General features: G+C 37.7%; 1 protein-coding gene across 1 annotated transcript in view; it reads right to left on the reverse strand.

Annotated features, from left to right (window-relative positions):
- LOC115411049 (probable G-protein coupled receptor 158) overlaps window positions 1-25468 on the reverse strand; it is a 127312-nt gene that overhangs the window by 26766 nt on the left and 75078 nt on the right.

Raw genomic sequence — 25468 nt, forward strand, 5'->3', positions numbered from 1 at the left:
GACGAAGTCAAGAACACAAGAGTTGTTGGCTGTTCAACTCCTATGCAGTTTTAGACTGTCATTCCATCTCAAAACAGTGAGGTTTAGAAAAAAGGGTGTAACTGTTCCTTAGTGCATTGCTTTTTATTTTTGCTAAAATAAAAAGAAGCTGATAAAGACATAGCAGGCCTGGCAGGCTCTGAGCAACTTGCTGACGCATATTTGGGTCCACAGGGACGAAAGAGGGCACAGGAAGATGAGTGAAAATCCACTGGGGGAAAACACGGCTCATGACTCCTTTTTAGACAAACTACATAAAAGCAGCAGGATCTCTATCACGTGCCAGTTTAGGGCTGGTGTTGTTTGCGATGATGAGGTAGAAACTGGGAGGTGTTATCCACAGCGGCGTTGTTCTCCAGAGGCCCGGCTCCAAATGATATGAATCAGTCGTCACATAATGTTTTCATCCCATTTAGCACTTCAGACTTCTTTTTAATGGTGTGATCTCACCTGCTGTTTGTTTTTACTGGTCAAAACAAGTCCGGGAAAGTTGGATTTCTATATTTAATGCTTGAGGACTGACCGAGAAAGAAACTACTAACTTTGACAGTACAGGTACAGCTAGAATCATACTTGACAGGATATCCCACAGGTTCATCCAGATATAAATGCAGAAGTCTCTTATTTCTGCAGATTCAGACATTCACCTCCTATGTGGCAACATGGACAGTAATGAGAGGAAGAAAGAATATATACGCACTTCTTGTCTACTTTACTTTTTTATGCTAATTTACAGTATTATACGATGTTTTACGGCTGACCTTCCAAGGACAAATAACATTCTTAAATGGTTGCATTTTGAGTTGGAACCCTACATCCAAGATTTATATTTGAATATTGATAAGTTATTATTTCAGGTTCTATATGATAAATTTAGTGATATCTAGAAGTGGCATTTCCTGACCTTATGAATGCTATAGACCAGGGGTGTCAAACTCATTTTAGTTCAGGGGCCATATTCAGCTAAATTTGATCTGAAGTGAGCCGAACCAGAAAAAAAACATAACATAACTAGAAGCACTCGGAGAGCGTAGACCTCTGCCAAGGCAGATCAGAGAATTATGTACCATCCCCCCACCCCACACCCCCTGTTCCACAATTTTTTTTTTTTTTGGGGGGGGGGGGGGGGGGCATAAGGGGGCACCAGTAGGCTCATGATGCTGTTAGTGGGGCATGGATATTCAGCATATTAACCTATTGATAAATGGCATCTACTATAATGAATATCTGGGTATTATGCTAAAGAAATAAGATATTAAAAAAAAATCTAATTGTATATGTTTTATGCCACAATTACTTTATTATAATAATAATAATAATAATAATAATAATAATAATAATAATAATAATAACAATAATAATAATAATGGATTGGATTTATATAGCGCTTTTCTAGACACCCAAAGCGCTTTACATTTTTAACCCATTTTTAACTTTACTAAGAATTCATGCATGAAAGGGTTAAAAACTGCAGTTTGCATCACAGTAATTAAATGTGACATCAAATGCAAATTACTGAGAATCCCTGTTATATAGACGTGATAGTGTGAAACTCACTTTTAACCCCTTTAGCCCTATCAGCTCGCCCGCGGGCCGGAAAATTATATTAATATTCATCTACTATAAAAATATAATAAATCAGGACAATGGATGTTTTTTTCAACTTTTGCTCAAAGTTTAGACCCTAATGTTAATAAAAGTACATCAAAAGTGTATTTTAGTGCAAACTTTAATGTTCAAACATGATTTTTAATCTTTGTGGGGTGAAATATACGCTATTAAAAATCTCCGACACAAACAATTAATTTATGCATATCATCGTCAATCCAGCCGAAAAAAAAACAGGCGAGGATAAAAAAAATTCTAATTTCTCTTTTAGTTTGTTACAGTTTACTCAGGCATAGTAACAGATACAATATTTTAGACAATGGGAATAGATTCTGTGAGGTCTCTAAATGTCCATAGACACCAAGAACATCCATATGAATCTCATTATTATAAGTATTAAAAGTAATTCTTCATTTACTTTGGGTATGTCTTTTTAGGCGTTTTTCCCCTGAAAATATGGTCAGGGTTAAACAAGTGAACAAAAACTACACAGCAGTCACTTGGAACCAGATATTTCTCTTCTCATGTCTCCATTGTTTATCTGTAAGGTGGTACATCCCTATGTCTCCAGTATTTACATTCATACTCGGAGCAAATATCCCCACTCCTGTTTTATGGGAATGATGAGTGCAGTCATCGTCGTCACTCACGGTGGTGGTGACCTTTGCTTCACATCACGATGAGTAGAATATTATTACACAAGCCTTAGTCCTGGAGCTGCGCTTTCCTTCAGGGCTTCTGGGAAGAACCTGGCCCTGAACCTCAGACAGGTTACTCTTAACGCCAGTGTGCATGAAGATCAGTTTCTGCCCCCACCCCTTCTCTTTTTGAAAACCTTCCATTAATAATCAATGTTAAGTGCTGGGAATCTTGGATTGAGCACAGTGGGAAATAAAGGGGATCAGGTGTTATTCACAGATGTGTGTGTGCATACGTGCAAGTTGTTATGAGCGTGCACGTGAAGGGATTGAGAGGATCAGGCTGCTGTATACCTATCTAATGGACATCAATATCGAGGAGATAATTATCAACACACTTACTACTCTTCAGTCTGCCTCCCGCTGTTTGGTCTCGTCTCAGTTACAGCATGAGTAAAGACTCCAGGAAATGCTGAGCGAGTATTGTCAACATCCAGCAGACTTTCTAACACCTGGCATTTGAGATTTACTCAGCGTAGGTGTCATTTATGGGTAGAAATATAATCTTTGGAACATCTTTTTTTTTTTGGGGGGGGGGGAAGAAAAAAGGCCAACGCTGCAGTTAGACTTTGAAGTGTCTTTTTAAGTGGCACAGATTTCATAACTGGAAACTAAGAGCGCTTTAGGAAACATTGGGGTTTTATTTGGGTTTCAGGCAGGCAGGTGAACAAGTCCCAGCTGGATGTCTGCTCTGATGATGTTTGTCTGCTGGCCTGGACTTCAGGCTCCCCAGACGCCTGACTTAACACATCCTGGTTCTTCATCCAGCCTCCAGAACAAAGTCTTACAATGTGGAGACAACAAACACAACTACATTAACGCCTCAGGGGAGTAACCTTCAGCTCACAAAGGCACCTGAAACTTTACTTTTGTTATGGGATCAACCTTGTGCTGCACACCTTTTTTTTATCCTCCCATATGAGATTGGAGTCTGTACATTATAATGCAGGGGTGTCAAACTCATTTCAGTTCAGGGGCCACATACAGCCTAATATGATCTAAAGTGGGCCGGACTAGTAAAATTATATAAATAATAGGATAAGAACTGATAAATAATGTCAACTCCAAAGTTTTCTCTAAGTTTTTGAGTGAAAAAAGTAAAATTCCATGATGAAAATATTTACATCTACCAACCGTACTTGAACATAACATGAACAAATATGAACAACCTGAAAATTCTTCAGAAAAAAACAGTGCAATGTTAACAATTTTACACCTAAGTTGATCATTTATACATATGGATCACAACTTAAAGATTTAGTAACAGGTAGAATATTGTATAAAATTCCACATACTTCTCTTAAGACATTTCAGGTTGTTCATATTTGTTCAGGATATTCATATTTTTTGTTAAAGGATAGTCTGTAAATGTAACTTTTTTTTTTTCTAATTTTACTTTTTTATACTAAAAGAGGAAAATTTGCAGTTTATTTATTTATTTATTTATTCATTCATTTATATTTATTTATTTATTCATTTATATATTTAGGTTATTATGATAATATTTTACTAGTCTGATCCACTTTAGATTGAATCGACCAAAAATGATTTCAACATCCTTGATTATTAAAATCTTCAGTGTAATTTTTATATTTCACAAATTCATCCTTGGGGCCAGATCGGGCCCTTTGGTGGGCCGGTTTTGGCCCCCGGGCTGTATGTTTGACACCTGTGTTATAATGGATTACACATCCTGTAAAATGAGGAGTGAGATAGGAACAAACATGAGCAGAGAAATATTCACACATTCACCCACTTACTCATTCAATCAACACTCAGTCACTTAATTTGCTGTTATCTTTCATTCCTAATCATCTCTCATTTCAGCACCCACCAGCTGGCTCCACACTGAGATGCAGTGGGTTGGTTACCCGCTAAAGAGAGTCCCTGTTGATACGGCCGTGACGCAAGCCAGCCAGCTGTGGTGTGAGCAGCAGCTTTCCAGGGACCTGCTCTGATGTTGGCTTCACCCCAGTCTCAAATGTTGAGGCTGATTTCACACTTTTGTTTGGATTCATCTTGTTATTGTGACCGTTTTGTAAAGCTGATGCACAGTCTACTCATTTTATTGTTTTATACTTTAGAAAGGTTCAACACAATGGGAGGAAACAGTGGAAAAATAGTACCCAGGACCCCCAAAAAGTCTTTACAATGTTAAATTTGAACTGGAGTCTTTGTTGTGGTGGGACTTCTTCATCTGTTGACATTGGCTTGAAGAAGTCAGTGGCAAGCCCCTTAGCTAATATAGTTTGTGCTAATTTTCCATCGTGGGCATTCAATAGCCTTTTTTTTGTCTTTCATAGGCTAAAAATACATCTATCATGTTGCAGCTATTGAAATGTTATGCTTTTCTTGATTATAACTGATGATAATGGGATTATTTTAGGGTTACTAATCCTAATCCTGCGCGGATCAAGCCTCGTCTAGAAGTATGGAGGCGTTTTTTTAACACATCCATTTCCTCATTAATTCTAGAAATTAATCATCCAGAAAAGCACTGTTTAAAGCAGTGTGTCAAGTTAGGCAGAGGTCAGGGCCCCACAGGTCACACCAGGCACCAGAAGGCCTCATAAAGAAGTGTAACACCCAGCATTTTAACCAATGTTAAGTACAGCTTAGTATTAAAAAGATGATTTGAACTGATGTATTGCATTAAATTAGATATATGTAATGTGATCAATAAGTATAGCTAAGAAAAGAATGTTTAAATGAATGTTGATTCATTTGTGACTACTGTGTGTAGAGGAGACAAGTTAAGACATGTTAAAGCAGTGAAAGGACATGTTAGGACAAAACCCAGCAGAAAAGGAGAAGTAAAGTAAGCAGCACCGAGCCATCTGCAGCTGAAGCTAACTGATAACGTTAAGAAAAGAGAAGTGACATAAACAATAGGCTATTTTCTGCACCCAAAACTGGTCAAGACCGGTGAAAAAGGGAAGTTCTGCTAGAGGCATTTAGACATTACTCATCTATCAATGAAGTCAACTGTCTAGGCATCAATGAGGTAATGCCTAGAGTTTGGTTAAAAACCAGAACCGCTATTATAGCATTTTCAGAAGTGCAAGACGCTCTAAGAAATTGCGTGCCCTACGTTGTAAAACGTAGAGAAGATAACTCTGAGCGATGCTCTTTTGAGACCAGAAAGGAGCGTGGCAGATTGGCTTCGGAGTTAATCTTACTTCTCAAATAATGCTGGAGGCTCATCTGATAGAATAACTTTGCATCGATGGATCAAACTTTTAAAAGCAAAGACCTATTTCTTCAGATGACAAAGGACCAAAGACTCTTAAAGGCAAGAACTGTATTTTAAGAGCTTTTACCACCTTTTGGGGAACATTTGCTGACGGACCATCTGTTTAACAGACTTTTGGTATTTTTCTCCACTTTGGCCCGGACTGAAAAGGAAGAAGAATTTTTACATTTTCTTATTTCTTTTCTTTTACCCAGTATTTTAAGACAAACTCGGCAGCCCTGATCAAGCTGTTGAGGTTGTCTTTTCAAATTAAATTAATTTTTACCTTTTGACTTTTTACAGTAATTGGATTAAATTTGGTTTTTGATTTTTCTACATTTATCCAATTTCTCTAACTTCTTGACTTTTTCCTATTTAGGTTTTTTGATATTGATTAAGCTTTAATTTTTGATTTTTACTTTTCTAAATTCTCCTTGAGTTATTTCCCTGTGTGGTATATTATGTTGGTGAATGTAAAACGTTAGGTTTATTGTGTGCATAACATCAAAGGTCCCGAAAGTATTTTGGCCTTTATCCACCTACCATTTTTATGTCCCGAAAGCCTGTTTTTCCTGGCTTTTAAATTATTACCTGTCATGTAACAAGTGCACTAATCCATGTGGAACAGCTACCAAAAACCAACTGGACTGGTATTATTACTGACCACAGAGTGGGTTTCTCCTGGCAGTTCTGGTACCAGGGTTAGCGGGGCAGAGGTTGGGATTAAAGGTAGTTAGAAGACAGGCGAGTGTTCCAAAATAAGTTCAGCTGAGTAGTACCTCTTCGGGTTAGTTCGTGAGGGTAAGACCCCAGTTCAGACACGAGAGGTCAGGACCCTATTTAAACGGAGAGCTGAATCACGGTTAGTTACCGGAGGATTAACAAGTGGTTTCCAACCTTTTTTGGTTCGTGACCCCATTTTAACATCACAAATGTCTGGCGACCCCACACATTCAAAACGGAGACATTTGTTTTTACTAACATTAATTTGTTTTTGATCATGTAATAGTTTGGTATACTATGTTGCAAATAAAGGTTAATTTTTGATGACATTTAGTCTATATAATGTATAATATTATGGACAGAGGCAGAAAAGCCAGGTGTAGATTACTGCACAAAGTGAGAATTTTATTTTCCTTGGTCAGGATATGTACAGTCAGTCCAGGCTGCAAATTCATACTGAACAAACAATAACTCAAACTATGAATTATGAAAGAGCTGCAGCATCTTAAACCGACCACAATGAACATTTAAAAGATAAACAGTACCACAGTGCTTCAGTTTCAGCTTCACAGTTTGTCATGTCTTTTATGTATTGGGATTGCCTCTGTCAACTCACCATATATTTTTTAGTAGTAAGTTTTTATTTTTTTTTAAATTTGTATCAATTACTAGAAATTTCAGGCAACCCCATTTGAATTCCAGGCGACCCCAAGGTTGAAAAACGCTGATTTAAAGAATGAATCTCTCCATCCACTTGAGCACAGAAACTAGACTTTAGAAAGTGTTGTCAATCATGGGTCAAACCAACACGTGGCAACGGAAACCCCAAAACAGTAAAACTGGCAATGGGGTTTGAGAAAAGACATTATTAACCCTTTATCAGGCAAGTGACTATTTTTGGTGATTTCCTCAAACATTAAATATGTGGCCAATCCTGTGCCTCAGTGAGGTCCAGAAGCATTTTGGGTTTTATAACATTATACAGTGATTCACAGAGATTTTATAGACATTTTGAAGCTGCAAATAGTGAATATGAGTGATTTTTTTCAGTTTATGACCTAACAACAGTTGTTTTATTGCATGTGTTTACTTTTTAGCAACTGCTGCTCAGATGTTTTAAGGCAAGAGGTGGTAGATGACAATGTCTAATAACACACTAAAGTTGAAGTTTTGAATTTCAGAGTATTTCAATGAGTCCCCTATAACAGGTTAACTCTTCCAGTGGTTGTGACTTCTGAAGCCTCTGCTCCTCAACAGGAATGGGAACAAGCACCTTAGCCGCACATCTGAAATACTGTAAATTGTTTACATATTCCAGTGCTACCCCCCTTTGAACGTACATTTTTTTTTACATACACATTTATCTCATGTGCCGCATGTGCATTTAAATAAATTTACTTTCATATATTTTACTGTGCGTTTTACTATGTATAACTGTTCATGTACTGAATAAAACTTATCTTATCTTATCTTATCTTATCTCACCAGCACTATCTTAGCAAATCTGCGACTGCACAAAATCACCTATTGTTCAAAGGACATACCATTGCAGATTATGATTTTTAATATAAAAGATAACACACAAGCCACATAACAAGACTGCAAACTGAGTGTCAAAATATCTTCACCAAGTTTTCCCAAGGGTCTGTTTTCTTTGACCTAAAACTGTTTTTAAAAGGTCCCATCCACTAAATATATGATGTATGTTCCAGATCTTAAAAGCAGTATGTGGGGCTGGTATATGGGGCTGGGTGCTTCAACCCCACAGCCCACTGAGGCTGCTTATGTATGAGGCCTGGAACATGTTATGGTGAGGTGCATGTCTTATTCATGTATATTAAACAATATAAGGACAGATGAATGTTCAGACTTCCGCTAGTTAGAATCTCTACGTCAAGTACATGTAGTGGTAATGAAGAGGCTTAGATCTCCTAAAGACAGGCAATATTCGCATCTAACTTTACTGCTATGAACACACACACTTTTGCACTGTGAGTAAGGTGATACGCCCACAGCCAAAATACGATGCCCTACTGGATGCACCGCAGAGCAGACACAGATCATTTTGTGCTAGACCGCTTTAGATAATTAGCTGCTGCTGTAGGGCAAACAGGAGATATTCAACAAATAACACTTTAGAAAAAAAGAAAGTGGGTGGATTCTCCTATTAAAACAACGCAGTTAGCACAAGAGCAGTGAAACGCAGCAGTGTGTAGTTAACTTGTAATGTGGAGACAATAAAAATGCAAATGTGTGTGTCTGCAGGGGATCATTGTAGAAGGTGAAAGCTTGAGGGATTGATCCCCTTTTTCCCTGAAGGTCAGGGTCCTGTGGGGTATCGATCACATATCCATCTCAGAGCCATGGAATTACTTTAACGCACCGAGAAAAACAACAAACTGCTCTGTTTTCCCACATATTCAAGTTCTGGACTACACTGATCATCTGCTAACACTTCTGCAGATGCAGCGCAGTCACTGACAAAGTAGAAATGACATTAATGAGAGACAATGAAAGGAGAAAGCACAGGCTGTACAGCAAAAATACAATCACAACTCCAGCATCAGTCTGGTCAACTGTTCCTGTCACTGCTTCACCAGTTAGTGCTGCCAGGATTTCCATTCCATTCCTTACCAGATGTTTGGCTTTGGAGATGGTTGAAGTTTCCCTTATGGAGGATTGACTTCGACTAGTTTCTGTTTTGCTACATATTTTCTGCGTTCTCATTACTGTGAGTAATGCTACTTCACTGCCCCAGCCTGACTGCCTATATTTACCTACACCTGCTACAGTAAGTCTGCACTTGGATCCTCATCTGTGTTCTGAAAGGATGTGAACATTCTCTCCTATTATCATAGCCAACATGTTTACTGTGGCTGTGAATTTGCCAGACAGAAAAACTAAGTATCCAACCTGGGAAAGGTTTTAAGTTTTTAGTAACACCACCGGTATTGTTTTTCATCTCATATCATGTAAGACATCGAATATATGGGAAATTTTGAATACTGCACATGGATATTTTGAGTTTTCGTCCATGAACATGACTGTATGTGTTGTGTGATGATGACCGAGACATGAGTAGCTATTTCCAGCTAATGCAGACATACATAGGCTTATGTTTAAGGAAATCTATTGGACCATTGAGACTGATTCACTGAACTACCACCAGATACGCAGCTAAATTTGCAGTGTGTAAGATTTATGAGAACCTATCTGCAGAAATTGAAAATATTTACACATGTGAGATGTTTATATCTAGAGAGGAAGTTGGTTGTTGTTTATGTAGTCTGCCATGTTTCTACAGTAGTTCATCCTTTTTCTAATGCAGTTTAACTCTGCTGTTACATACTGTGCTTAAGGGTAAAACCAGAGTTAAAATCTTGGCTAAAAACCCAAAAGAAGACATAATCAAACTCTTAGACAGGCTTGTAAGCAGTCAAATGGTCGCAATCTGCACCGACACCAATATACGACAAAATATTGTGCACTGAACATTTGACGCACACATACTATAACTAGGGATAAAAAAGTCTATCAGCTGAAAATCAGTATGAGATACTATTGACTGCATTTAGCTCATACGCAAGTAAGATGGTGTTCTCCAATGACAGCGTTCAGTGTTAATACACTGACAACTCCATTCGGTTTGGTTTCAACAATGTGAAGGTGTGTTTTGTTAAAGTGGCTGACCTGCATAACCAGGAGCAACACTTAAACAGTTACATCTTTAATTGTGTGTAAGTGTGAAAAATTAAACAATACTAAATTTAAGTCAAATTCACTGTGACTACTAGCAGTTAGCCACAAAACAACATTGTCTGAAGTCTTGTGTGTATCGGCCAAAGTGAAACCCTTACAAGAGTTTTAATTAAACATGCGTATCAGGATTTGAGGATTGTCGCATCCGTAATTAATTATATTTTATAAAGATATGTGCATGTAAGATTGTATTATCTGTATTTTATTAGAAAGATTACTTCTGCACTCTTTTTACAGTGTGTGTACAGTGTTTTTGTACTCCTACTAGAGTTATTCAGTTTTTCTGACTGGTCTGTTTCAGGAGCATATGGCCGTCTTTACAACTTTGTACTCAATACAGTGGACGGTCTGGATGATTACGTCTGTAAGCACAGCATGGAGATAGATTTAATTTTAGCTGTAAGGATTTAATTTACTGGCCACCTTCTGCGTGCATCTAATTTTGTAGCTTTAATTCTTTTTGTCTCCTGAAAACCAAATTTAATGAGAATAAGCAAACCAGCGACTACCATTGTGCATTATTATGAATGAATGAGTGGTTTTACAATAAAATGTTAGACTATTTTATTGCAACAAATGCTAGAAGTTAAACGTCTCTGCTCCATATGTGTAACGAAGCTACAGTATTAATGTTGTGTTTCTATAAAGAAGCTTTTTTTTAAGTGTTTATGCTCTAACGCAGGGGTGTCACACTCATTTTAGTTCAGGGGCCACATACATCCTAATATGATATAAAGTGGGCCGGACCAGAAAAATAATATAAATAATAGGATAAGAACTTATAAATGTCAACTCCAAAGTTTTCTCTGTTTTTGAGTAAAAAAAAAGTCAAATTCCATAATGAAAATGTTCACATCTACGAACCGTACTTGAACATAACATGAACAAATATGAACTTGAAAATTCTTAAGAAAAATAAGTGCAATTTTAACATTATTATGCCTTAGTTTATCACTTATACAGGGTGGGGAAGCAAAATTTACAATGAACATTTAGTTGTTTTTTCTCAGCAGGCACTACGTCAATTGTTTTGAAACCAAACATATATTGATGTCATAATCATACCTAACACTATTATCCATACCTTTTCAGAAACTTTTGCTCATATGAGTAATCAGGAAAGCAAACGTCAAAGAGTGTGTGATTTGCTGAATGCACTCGTCACACCAAAGGAGATTTCAAAAATAGTTGGAGTGTCCATAAAGACTGTTTATAATGGAAAGAAGAGAATGACTATGAGCAAAACTATTACCAGAAAGTCTGGAAGATACTATTAAAGAAGAATGGGAGAAGTTGTCACCCGAATATTTGAGGAACACTTGCGCAAGTTTCAGGAAGCGTGTGAAGGCAGTTATTGAGAAAGAAGGAGGACACATAGAATAAAAACATTTTCTATTATATAAATTTTCTTGTGGCAAATAAATTCTCATGACTTTCAATAACCTAATTGGTCATACACTGTCTTTCAATCCCTGCCTCAAAATATTGTAAATTTTGCTTCCCCACCCTGTACATATGCATCACAACTTACAGATCACAGTGGATCTACAAATGCACAAAACATTTAGTAACAGGCAGAATATTGGCACAATTCCACATATTTTTCTTAAGAAATTTCAGGTTATTCACATTTTTTGTAAAAGGCTAGTCTGTAAATGTAAACACTTTTGTAAAATTTTACTTGTTTAACACTACAACAAAGAGAAAAATTTGTAGTTTTCATTATTTATAGGTTATTATGATAGTATTATACTGGTCTGACCCACTTGAAATTGAATTGATCTAAAATGATTCTAACATCCTTGATTGTTAATATCGTCAGTGTAATTTCTGAATTTCACAAATTCATCCCAGGGGCCAGATTGAACCCTTTGGCGGGCCGGTTTTGGCCCCCGGGCTGCATGTTTGACACCTGTGCTCTAAAGTAATGAGATGGATGTGTTCATGCTTACAGGAAATTGCAATATGAGCCTAGAGAACTGCCAATCACCACAGGACTTCAGCTCCATATATTAATTATGTAAATATGATAAATGAATGTGGTCAGAACTTAATAAATCAAAGTGTATGCCGCATGACCTGAAAGTGCCTACATTGTTCCTGCAATTAGGCTTTGAATATTATCAGTGCTGACAGTTATGACATAGAGAAAAGCAACCTCATACTAATGGAGCACTTAATGAAATGAAAATGCCAAAATATAAACCATATATTAGTCATCAGTCAGTGGCGCGTCATATACACGTCGGTTTTTAGATATAGAAGTGACTAAAACCAGGCACTGAAAACGTTAGCAAGTCGCAGTCAAAAGAACAGACAGTGCTGAAATGTAGCCTTTTGTTATCACAGTCTCTTTGGAAACTGCTACCAGCTAAAGGGGAGAAAAAAATGACTTTCAGCCATTTAGTGTGTCTGTCTCCATCTGACTGGAGAATGGGATGGTGCAGCCTCGGGAATCATTCTGTCACAACAAAGCTCTGGCTCTACTTTTAATGTTTTGACATAAAATAGTGACAGCCATGCGGTCCGCCCATGCCCCTCGCGCTTCCTTATGGTCATCATCTCCTGCTCATTCTTTCGTTTTTTTTTTTTCCCTAAAGACACCTTCAGGTATGAGAGTGGGAGGAACCGTCGTGGGAGGCAGGAGCACGGGAGGGGTGGGGATGTTGTAATAGCAATGGATCCATTTTTCGATGAAAGCCGACACTTACGGCCACATGGGAAGGGCAGCTTTCTGGAGGGAGGTAATGGTTTCTTTCCCTCCTGCTGCTCCCCGAGGTGGGCCGAGTGTAAATTACATCCAGTTTGGCCTCTACACAGTCAAGACCAGAGCTGGCTGGTGCTTGCCTCCCACAATTACCTTCCCTTCCTCAGCAGCAGTTAGATCCTGAGAGATATTCCCATCTTGCTCGGGCACAATGGAACATATCGTGACAGGGATGCCGGCTTTCATGTGCCGATGCTATCTCTCTCCTTTCAGTCTGTCTTATTTTCTATCTCTCGGCTCATTCGGATCGAAGGAACGCTCCACAGTGCAACCTCAACTTTGCTTTAGGGATTGCATGTTTTGGGAGACTTTTCCGCAGAAGAGAAGAGGAAGAGGGAAGCAGTGTATAAAAGGGAGGGCTGGAAATGCACACAGCAACCCTCCAGATCCACTTAAGTCAGATTGAAAGTGTCAGAACAGCTTGGATGGAAGGCAGAGCAGGGCAAGAGGGAAGAGAAATGGCTGGCAGACTGTGTTTCATGGCCTGTCAGGTCAGGATATATTATTCCCCGGCCACACTGTTTCTCATTAGCCCCCTGATGTGCTGTGAAGCCCTGCCTGACTGGTTGCCATGCACTGCAAAGCCCCGAGTTAGGCTGAGGTGGCACCTTAGCTCAGCTTGGTACCGCAAGTCTGAGACAAAATGCGGAGATCGGACAGGTGGCGGCACAAGAAGCACGCTGAGGGAGGAAGTAGTGACGGAAGACCAGTTTAACATCCGCAGAGAAGGGTGGGGGAGGTTCCTAAGGTTCACCATGTTGTTAAAATGGAATATCCATACAGTCAAAAATGCTTAATATAGTCAAAAATCCAATCCAATCCGACTTTATTTATAAAGCACTTTAAAACTACCACAGTGGACCAAAGTGCTGTACAGAAGAATAAAAGCACAATACAAATTAATCAAAGCATTAAAAACATTAAAATCAAATCAAATAAAGTAAAACAAGTTGAAATATAAAAACAGAAAACAAAATGTCAGCATTGCACAAGTGTTAAAAGGCCAAGGAGAACAGGTGGGTTTTAAGAAAAACAGGCAAGGAGGAAGCCTGTCTGATAAATAAAATATCAGGAAATATCAGAAAAATAACAGGTTTTTAGTTCAAGGTGAATAGAATAGAATAGAATAGAATAGAATAGAATAGAATAGAATAGAATAGAATAGAATAGAGTAGTCATTACACCAGTTTAACAAGATTGGATGTGGTTTCTGCTAGCAACAGTGCATTTAAATGTGGGAAGATCATTTTTAAACTAATAAAATCATTTGTAAATTAATAAAATTTTGCAATCAAATCTCTCTTGACAGTAGTAGCCACATGGATAATGTAAAGCAAGTTAGTCATTACTACTAAATAAACCCTAATGGAGAGAGGCCAGATTCAGCATTAAGCATTAACTCGTATTTATTGCAGATTTGTTATTTCATCAATGGAATAGCAAAATCAAAAACTAACTAAAAGGAAAAAGGATAAAATCTTAAGTTTTAGCCACGTCATGGTCCTGGGGTCTTCAAAAAAACACCAGATGCTGATCTGTTTGAATGGAGTCCTATGGGAGAAGTGGCTCGGTTCACTAAATAAACAACTATCCTGTGTTGGTTCCATAATAATCAGATGACCTTTGTGATGATCTAACATGTCAATAGATGAGTGAATTATGACATCACCAAATTGATCTAAAATACTAACAGTTCAAGGTATTGCAACAGACAAGACCCATTTATGGCAGATCTACATTTAAGATATAATCCGATACACGGGCACATTTATCAATTTCTTCTTATTAATACAACACCAAATACTGTGTAAAATGAAAAAAACAAACTACGATCTTCAAATGTCATAAACCCATATTTTATTCACAACAGAGATAGCATTGCATAGATAGCACTTGTGTTGCTGCCATCAACTTCCCAATTACCTTATTTTCTTCTTAAAATGGTACATTTTCTCACGTTAAATATATGTTCTATGACTAAACTATGGGTTTATGAGATTTGAAAATTATCGCTTTCCGTTACGTAACATTTCACCTTTTGGGGGGGATTTGAAGTTGTTCCATCAAAAAACAAAGCTAAAAAACTCTCGGAAATGTTGAAAACGCTGGGAGGAAGTTATGTGATGTCACAGAACTTAGAATACTGACCATTCTGTGTTGAATCCAAATTATTTTTAAATCAGTACTTTTCCTCATATTACAGATTTCTATTGAGCGGCAGTATAATATACAGGTTAATGTATAATGAACCTGTCATTATAAACCCCTTATGGGTGATCTGCAATAACTACTGGCTGACTGTACAACTATCCCTTATGTAACTGATTTCCATTTGACTCTGAGGTAATGATGTAAGCTGAGAAAGGAAGGAGCCTGAAGGTATCGTCAGATTCTACAGTGTTAGTAACAGTGTTTAACTTTCTTTTATGACGGATGCTAAATTAACTATTAACTTCAGCTATAAGTGTACATTTCTAAACTACAGAAACATGTCACACTTGTTATTTTCACTCTGCGAACACATCAGGCTAAACCAGTGGTTTCCAACCTTTTTTGGCTCATGGCCCCATTTTAACATCACAAATTTCAGGCGACCCCAGACATTCAAAACGGAGACATTTTATTTGCTAAAATTAATTTGTTTTTGATCATGTAATAGTTTGCTGTAATATGTTGCAAATAAACATAAATTTTAGGCAACATTTAGGCTATATAATGTAAATTTTTATTAGTAAGTTTTCTTTTTTTTAAATAAATTATTAGAAATTGCAGGTGACCCCAGACATTCAAAACGGAGCCATTTTATTTGCTAAAATTACTTTGTTTTTGATCATGTAATAGTTTGCTATAATATGTTGCAAATAAATGTTAATTTTAGGCAACATTTACGCTATATAATGTAAATTTTTATTAGTAAGTTTTCATTTATTTTTTATAAATTATTAGAAATTTTAAGCGACCCCAGACATTCAAAATGGTGACATTTTATTTGCTAAAATTAGTTTGTTTTTGATCGTGTAATAGTTTGCTATGATATGTTACAAATAAATGTTAATTTTAGACAACATTTAGGTTATATAATGTAAATATTTATTAGTACGTTTAAATTTTTTTTTTGATAAATCATTAGAAATTTCAGGCAACCCCAGACATTCAAAACGGAGACATTTTATGTGCTAAAATTAATTTGTTTTTGATCATATAATAGTTTGCTATAATATGTTGCAAATAAACGTTAATTTTAGGCAACATTTAGGCTACATAATGTAAATTTTTATTAGTAAGTTTTAATTTTTTATCAATTACTAGAAATTTCAGGTGACCCGCTTTTGAATTCCAGACAACCCCACGTGGGGTCCTGACCCAAAGGTTGAAAAACACTGGGCTAAACAGACATGGAACAAACATCAACAGCATCAACTGCATAACTGATGATTTTATCAAAAATGAAAAATGAAACAAATCCAATGAAATAATATGTGCACTATGTTTTGGAAGTGTGGTGCACTCAGTGACAATAGGAAAAAAAAAGACTCGACTTGGAGATTACCACTTCTACTTACTGTGTGTGTGTGTTAATATTTATGAATGCCTAAGGGAGCAAACAGGAAGCAGCGCTGTCTCTGGAGTGACCTGCACTGATGAACATACGGGGACGGAAACAGCAAAGGAAGACACTTTCAGCCTCGTACATTTGTTGATGTGCAAACTAAAAGTTGCAAGCTGATTTCTCAAGTACTTAGTAAAAGAAACATTTGTTTTAATTCATAGTGGATTAATAGAAAATCACAAATGTCATATTTACTGTATAGTCTTTTTATATTTAATTTAATATTTATGTCACATTTGTCTTGTGTAATTGTTGTTTAAAGATTCAAACATCCACTAGTGACCAAAACCATCTACTGATCCACTAATTCTATCAATACATGTAAATAATTGGTGTAAAATACAGTTTGTCGTCTTTTCATGGTCATCAGATATGACCCATTTGGACGTTCAGAGGCTCCGTAGTGAACATGGAAAGACCGTCATCTTCTACAACACTGATTCACCAGTAAAACCCATGGAGTTGGATCAATGACAGTGGTTGAGGATCCTTATTTTTACATTCAGTTATTGATATATTTGATGAAAAAAGTCACTTTTTCTTCAGTTTTCTCTATTTTAATATAAGCTTTGAATTTTCTGTGACTTTTCATGAGTATCTAAATTAAGTATAGAAAATTAAATATAGCAAAAATGCAAAATCCACAGGATAACATTATAATAAATGGTGATAAATCACTTAAGAAAGGTTGAATAGAGAGAAAAATTCCTTTGGGAACTGCCACAAAATTGGCAACTGGTCATCGTAGACACTTGTTTTATGTTCAGTTAAGGATATGTTTTACTGAAAAAGTCACTTTTTCTTCAGTTTTCTGTTTTTTGGTATGATAAGTTAAATCAAGTTTAATCTGAGCTTTTATGAACATCTACATCAGGGGTGTCAAATTCATTTTAATTCAGGGGCCACATTCACCCCAATAAGATCTCAAGTGGACCAGATCAGTAAAATAATAAGTGACAAAAGTAAAATTAAATGATGTCAATGTTTTCTATATGTATAAAGTTTCCTTAAAAATCTGAATAACATGGAAACTTAAAATGTCTTAAGAAAAACAGGTGCCATTTTAACAGTATTCTGCCTCTGTTTATCATTTACACGAGTGCGTTACAACTTACTTGACAATTACAAAAACACAAAATATTTACTAACAGGCAAAATATTGGAAAAATTGCACTTCTCTTAAAACATTTCAGATTGTTCATATTTATTCAGGTTATTCACATTTTTTTGAAAAAGGAAAGTTTGTCGATGTAAATATTTTTGTGTAATTTTACTTTTTTTTACCTTAAAACAATGAGAAAATTTGCGGTTGTCATTATTTATAGGTTACTACGGTAGTATTTTACTGGATTGACCCACTTGAGATTATATGTGTCTGTGTGGAACCTGAATTAAAATGATTTTGACACCATTGATTGCTAATATCTTCAGTGTAATTTTTGCATTTCACAAATTTGTCCCAAGGGCCGGACTGGACCCTTTGGCGGGCCAGATTTGGCCCCCGGGCCGCATGTTTGACACCTGTGATCTACATGATCAGTGAATTAAATATTGGAAAATACCAGATTTTCACTGGAAAAATGCAAAATACAGAGGACTATTTCATAATAAATGGTGACTTATCACTTAAAAAATGTTAAAGATAGAGGAAAAAAATCATTTGGGAAGCACTACAAAAGCAGCACTGTGTCTTTATGGGTTACTAAACCTAAAAGGCAAAATGGAATGGAATTTATAACCTATATGTTCCAAAGTGGGAACGTTCCTGGACTTAAATAAACAAAAGAAGGCAATTATTTGTATGACAATGACTCATCAGGTATAATTTCATGATCGTGTCAGCGCCAAGTGTAAACTTAACTAAGGTGTTTAATGTAAGACTGTGCGAGTGGCATACCGGAACGAAAAGAAATTAAAACCCAGGCTTCAGCTAAACCTCAAATTAAAATAAAGGAGTCAATTACCACAGCTAAACAGACCCTCTCTGAAATGTGCAGACACAGTAAAAACTCTGTTTTCTCACTACTGTGGCGACTCTGAAGAAATCGAGTTGAGGAAAAACAGAACCGGGGCAAAAAGTGTGGGATAAAATGAGGAAGACAATGTATATGAGGAAAACAACAACAAGATAATTCTTTTATTGTTCCCTAAGAGGTATTATCTTCCCTGCGAGCTATTATGTGACACACAAACAATAAGGTTCTAAAAATACTGTTATGACAAGTAAAATCATTTACTTTTACTTAATCCTTGCATTTTTTTTCTCTAAACCTATCAGTGTCTTTCGATTTATCAGGATTCATTACTGTGTCTGAATATGTTCCTGGTTTGACTTGAGGAAAAAAAAAACAACAACAAACAAAACAAAAAAAAACCCACACAGCAATAGCAATCCAAACTCTGTCACTTTGGTCCCAGTCTAAGCTTCCCCAGCAGCGTCAATAAGAAGCTGCAAAGAGACAAAAGCAGGGCTGGCAAGCTAATCCAAGGATCACATTGTGAATCACAAATGCGTGTCCACTCCCCCTCATCTCCACAGCCAGACAGAAATAGCCGGCTTTGGCACCGCCATAATTTTGCCTCTCCTCCTGCACTGCCTGTTCTTCCCTCCTCCCATTTCATTTCAAAGCAGGGGGGCAGAAGTTATTGCATGTGACACACTCAGGGAAAAGAAAAAAATGGAGGGGGAAAAAAAAATTGCATTACTCCACAAAGCAGAATGCCATGGGAGCAGGACGAGATGTATCTCCTGCCGCTTGATAACAGTGGAATTATTTAAAATAGAAGCAGTGGCGGGGGCAGAATATTTCTGAATCTATATTTAGATTGGGAGTGATGCGTCTCAACCTCGCAGCCGTGGCTTGTGTTGGATTCGCTGGGGAGACATGGAAATGCATCAGGGTGGAGATCAATCTAGCGTGTTGCACAGAGCCGTGTAGAAAGATACAATTTTCACATGATCAGGCTGAGATATTTTATCAAAAGCAGATCAGCTGAGCTCACAGTGACCGTTTCGGCGTAGCGGCACACGATAATCCAATTGAATTTCATTGCACTTGGATTTGAAATTGTAATCTCTACATGCGCTATAAGTACAACCAGGACGTTTATCTAATTTTAGCCTTCGATGTCAACACTACACCGGCGGAATCCAGCCGCATTAACCTGACACCCTGCTTCCTTTCTTTTATTCTGCAAATTTCAAACATTATTACATTCCCGCACCTTGTCGCAGCAAATTGCATTGATTAGCCAGCTCTAAATCAGTTGGCTTTAATTACATTCCCCCTGCATTGCTTCGCTAAGCATATAGCTACACATGATTGCAACTAAACTGCAATTACCTAATGCCCCAAGCACCCAAGAGGAAGACTAATGGTGGATTCATAAATCAATGATATGTGGGTGTTTACATAGAGCCTGGTCATCTGCACAAACAATATGGTACTTCAGGGGTTGGTCAACACATGTCACTTTTACTCTGACTATTTTCCACTGATCGAATAAAACATAAGGTAAATATACTTTGTTGCACTGGCTTAGTATCTTGATATGTCTTAGGAATCATAATATCTCATTACAGATACTATTTTTAATTTTGTTTCCAAATGCAGATGAAAATGAGTTCAACTTATTGCACTAAAAAGTCATATGGCCATGAGACACAATACAAAAATGTCAAAAAAGAGGATGATGATGCAACAGAAAAGATGAAGGCTAGCGACATCATTGTCTCCATCTGTGGTAATTTCTCATAGACTGCAAGGGAAGCCCAGTTGCCCCTAAAATTACGAAAAATAAATGGTTAAATATGTACAGTTGTGTTGACATTTCATTGACTATAAATGTTTTAGAACACGTTCATCTCACAGCTTTATCACAAATCAGCAGACTTGATGTTGTTCACTTCTCATCCATTCCCGTTGCGCTGCTTTCTCATACAATCTATGGTCAGTGCATTTGCCCGTAGATGCTCAGCGTCTTTGCACTTCAATGGGACTTCATGGAACAGTTTGATTTGATTTAATTTGATTTATTTATTTATTTTGAACATGCAAAAAAAAAAAAAAAAAGAAATTAAAAAAAAAACAAAAAACAAAATAAAACATTCAAATGGACAGAATCTATCTCCAAGCACATACAAGTCTGAATTTTGCATGGTCGAAAAGGAGTAGGAAGAAGTATGAACTTAATTTTTTTTCATTGCCTCAAAACTGGACGGTAACTGGATAAATGCCACGATGTTGTCCCGCCCCTGGACGCTCGGCGTCTCTGGGGGTGAATGGATCAGTAGGCGGAGCTCAGCCGGGCTGTACGCCGAGCTTCCACGTGCTGAATGGAGGATCGGTCGAAAGGCTGAATCCCATTTGATTGACAGCTATTTTGAGATCTACTCCTTCACTTGACAGAGTTCAGTTTAATACCGTCGCACATTCTGCTGTGAAATGGAGAGAGAAACCACTACGAAATTACTTATTCATTTCTTGCACTGTAAATAAAACACACTCATTGTACTTCCTTGTTTCAATTTAACATAATTTCAACGTTTTCTTGTTTATTTGGTACGATAAGGTCACTGACCATTACACACACAATTTATGTTTAAATAACTTGACTTTTTTTTTTTGATGTAAGCCGACAATGAGCTTCCCCTCTCTTAAAGACGAGCAGCCACCACTGGTCTCCACTGAACCCTGCACAAACCAGCAGGGGTTAATTGAGACCTGTTTTACAAATGTCTGTCAGTCAGATGATTCTCAAACATGTGGTGGATGCTTGTACAGACATGCATGGGAAGGATGTCTTCTGTGAAAGACATCCTTCCCATGTTGTTCATTCCGTTGGTCTCAGAGTTTGTATCATTAACTTTGGTTGAGAATGTTTCACTGAAGAATTCACATACACAAAATGTATCGTATGATACTTACCGTATGCTGCTAACCACAGTCACTGTTACCACTTTATCTTGCGCATGTTGCAGCTGTTTATACACCACCACCTTAAGATGTCACTGCTAATGCAAATTGTGCAATTTTGTACAGATTCAGAGATTTTATATTTATTTTAGTAGATTCTATTGTCTTTTTTTTCTATTCTATTGTTTGTTCCTATTGTCTATTTTTTTAATCCCGTTCATTCATTCTGCACGAGACCTGGGGAACTGTGTTTTGTTCTGATCACGTTTGTGATTGAATGACAATAAAGCAGAGTCTGAAACTGAGTCTGAATCTGAATCTTTGGACATTTGTGGAACAGTGTCATTTCATGTCCACTTCATCTTGTCTAAATCTTGTCCTTTCCATTTCTTCTTATTCCTATTTTTGCATTTGTTTCTTCTCTCATTTACTTGTTTGTTTGTTTGTGATCTATATCTACCAGGCACTGCAGCTTTCACTCCTCCTAGGTGGTATGATTATGATGCATACAAGGCAAGAAGAACTGTTGTGTGACAGCAGTTTTTCCACCACCTGTCCCATCCCAACTGAGCTTTCAACTGGTGAAGTGGTCGCACTACACTACACTAAAGTTTTCTTCTAAACAAAAGCCAACATATTTCTGATGGATCATCGAGCCTACCCCCTTACCCTTTGATTTCCTACATCCATCTTTGTTTTGTATGTATCTGACTATAAACCTGTTGGAACAGACCACTGGATGACTTGCAGCAGTCCTTGTTAGCTATTTAAATCTTATGAAATTATTATCTTAAGTCAGAAACAAGGACCATGCTTACACCAGTTTCCTGTCTCATCTCTCAAAACCCTTTCTTATCCTTATTTCCTCACCTTCCTTTCACTAGCATGGAGTTAATCCTTATCACCCTGTAGTCAACCCAGCCCTTTGACGGTAACCATGTCTTCCCCATCACTTCATCCCCTCTTAACATCCCTTCATTCCTCGTGATCTCTTACCCACAATCCCTTTCCACCTACATTCCCTCATCCTTTGGAATCCCCTCCCCATATTCCCTCATCCCACATGATCCCTGTCCTGCACCCCCTCCTCATCCAGTTCTACCTGACATTCATGAACTATTTGACATACTATAGTTTCTGTGAAGTTTAGTTCACGTATTTGTCATTGTGAAAAATTTTAACAGCTTATAATCTATGAATATTGTGCAACACTATAACTCACCAAAGTATATGATATTTAGTGATATCTAACAGTGAAGTTGCAGATTATAACCACCTTAATAATGTCCATCCCACTTTCAGCTAAGTTTAGCTAAGTTAGAGTTCCTTATGTCTCTATTTAGTCTACTTTGAGTTCTTTAGTGAAAAGGACATTAACTCATATTTATGCTGAATGTTACAAAAAGAAGAGTCAGTTTAAGGTGACAAAAAAGGGCCAATTTCATAGTCCAGTCTGATTTGATATTGGTTTTTTGTTTTTGCATACTTGGGAGCCAACTGTGTGAGATGAACCCCACACTCACAATAGCTGCAGTCCCTTTTAAAGTACCTGCAACTTTTACTCTTGGAAGTTGTGTCCAAGGTAAAGGTTCCTCCAGATTTTTGTTTTTCGGTGTTTCCACTGTGGCCTAAAGACTAATGAAGACCATCTGGCACTCAATTAGTATGTCCTAGAAAATAACATGTTCAAACCCCAATATCTAAATAGATATTCTTTAACAATGCAATAAATTTTTAAAAAAATAATGTGTTGATTATTAATGATATGCATTTTGCAATAGTGCATCAATTCTCAAAAACAATATTTTTTAACTAATGCCGCATTTCCACTACGTAGAACCGGCTCAACTTGACTCGGTTCGACTCGGATCGACTCAGGTACCAGATACTATTCCTGGAGACCGTTTCCATTACAGGATACTACTGACTTTACCGTACCTGGTTGTCATAGCGATGTGGTGCGTTATTTCAGTGTCGTCTGCTCAGAGAGTTGCTGATAAACTCGCTCGTTGCGTGTTGTCTCATCAAGCTCATGCTGAATTTGTACATCGGCCACCAAAGACTGAATCTCCTGACTGAATGGTGTAGTTTTGCAGGCTGTCATCATGTACATTAACCTACCGCTACATTTACTGTAAACTTACACATCTGTTTTTTGTAAAACGGTGGGCCACAGAGACAACTGTCTGACCAGTCAGTGGTCTGCAGTGTTTACACGTCATGTTTTAGTATCTGTTCCCCTGTCTTGGAACCTCGGTGGAGGTGATACCAAAAAAATAGTACCAGATTCCAGGTCCTTTTTCGTAATGGAAACGCAAAAAGGCCGAGTCGAGTCAAGCCGACCCGGTACCACGTAGCGGAAACGCGGCATAATAGGTTATATACAGATTTCAGATTGGTGGCACAGTTCAATATGTCTTTAAACCCTGACTCAGGGAACTGCAGCTTCAAAATGAAACTCGTGTATGAGTATCTCAAAGTGTAATACCACCAAAGTCCACTAGATAGTAGCTCCAAAAAAGGCCTGGCTCCGATAGACTTACACTGAATTTCACTCTAAGAATTTCAAGTCTGTAGTCAATAAGGGTGTTTTCACACTGGGTATCCGGATCTGTGCCATACCTGGATACACTCGCACCTTTCTGGCAGATGCTATGATCACAAGGTGGTGTGGAAGGAATTCTGTTACCATCCAACAAATACAGAAGTCAGAAGAAGACAAACCCATACGTCATTAACCGAGCGACTGTTTTGTTCATTTGTCTACAATGGCGACAATACTTTTTGATCTGTTAGCCTGTTTGAGGCAAAGAGAAGAAGAGCAACCATCGTTGTCCGAGATATATCACCAAGTGGTTCAGTCGATAAGGTGAGCCCATGAATCCATGGATCCAAGGCTATTTCAGGAGACAACAGGAGCGCCGTCTATGGTCTCATGGTGACTGGGTCACGTCCGTTCTGGGGTACGGATCGCTTTCACACTGCAACGTACTGTACTGGAGTCCACACAGTTCGTACCCAGGACTACCTTCTCAGCTGGACTAGGGTACGATAGTCACGCATGAAATGTTTGTATTTACATTGATAAAATTAAGCGAACTTTGGGGTCCGACGTACTCAGATATGGACTCGGGTACGCAGTGTGAAAACACCCTAAGTTACACTAACAAAACTGTCAAATGATTTTTTATGCAGTTTACAGTTTTAGCATACTGTAAGTTAGCATTTAGCATTAGCTCACTTACTATCTATTGTACTTCCTCAACTCAGAGCTTGGAAAAGACACAATGGCAATGACTAAAACACAAACTCGAGGCCTCTACTTGCCAACATAAGATCCAGTGGGTGATGTCACAGTGGTTCTTTACGTCTTTATACAGCCCTTGACTCCAACATACCAAACATGAGCTGAGGCTGCAAGTAGTTTGGAATTAGTACTGGACTTCTGCCATTAATAAACTTACCTGACTTTAACATTGATGGCTGATTTTGAAAGAATTTGACCAGCTCCCATGGTCTACTAAGCTTTATCTTTTGGCTCACTTTGACTTTCACGTTAAAGAATGCATAATTTTGCTCATTCACAGCAAGCACCGTATACAGGGCATATGTTCTTAATAACTCTTCACAGTTAAACCATCTTGCTTATATTGTCAAAATGTATGTACATAGCCTATTGAATCCCAACCTGTGAACCCCAAATTCTTGCAAGTACACAAGTCCTAGTTTGGTAACAGAAGAAGTTATTTCCAAAGACTAAGGTCAGTTTCTTTTCTGTGAAGGTCTGAATGAGCGCCGTCTGTACAAAGCAGCATGAGTGGCTGGTCAACAGATGGTAGTGTTGACAGGCTGCTGGGTTCATTGGCCGGTTCTGTGTACAGTTAGCAGGGGGTCACCAACATGCCCTGGGATGTTTGTCTCTGCCAGTCCCATTTTATCACTCACACACCTTGGCTGAGAAAACCCTGATAATCACAGCTCCATGCATCTGTCGCAGGATACACCTCAATGGTATGATTTATGGACTGAGGTACTATCTGACAAGGCAAACAGTCCTGCTCTGTGCCGTTGCCACCACTGCCACTGCTGCTGCAGATAGGAAACTTTGTTCTGAGC

The sequence above is a fragment of the Sphaeramia orbicularis genome, chromosome 20 (assembly GCF_902148855.1).
Source record: "Sphaeramia orbicularis chromosome 20, fSphaOr1.1, whole genome shotgun sequence".
NCBI classification, from domain to species: Eukaryota; Metazoa; Chordata; class Actinopteri; order Kurtiformes; family Apogonidae; genus Sphaeramia; species Sphaeramia orbicularis.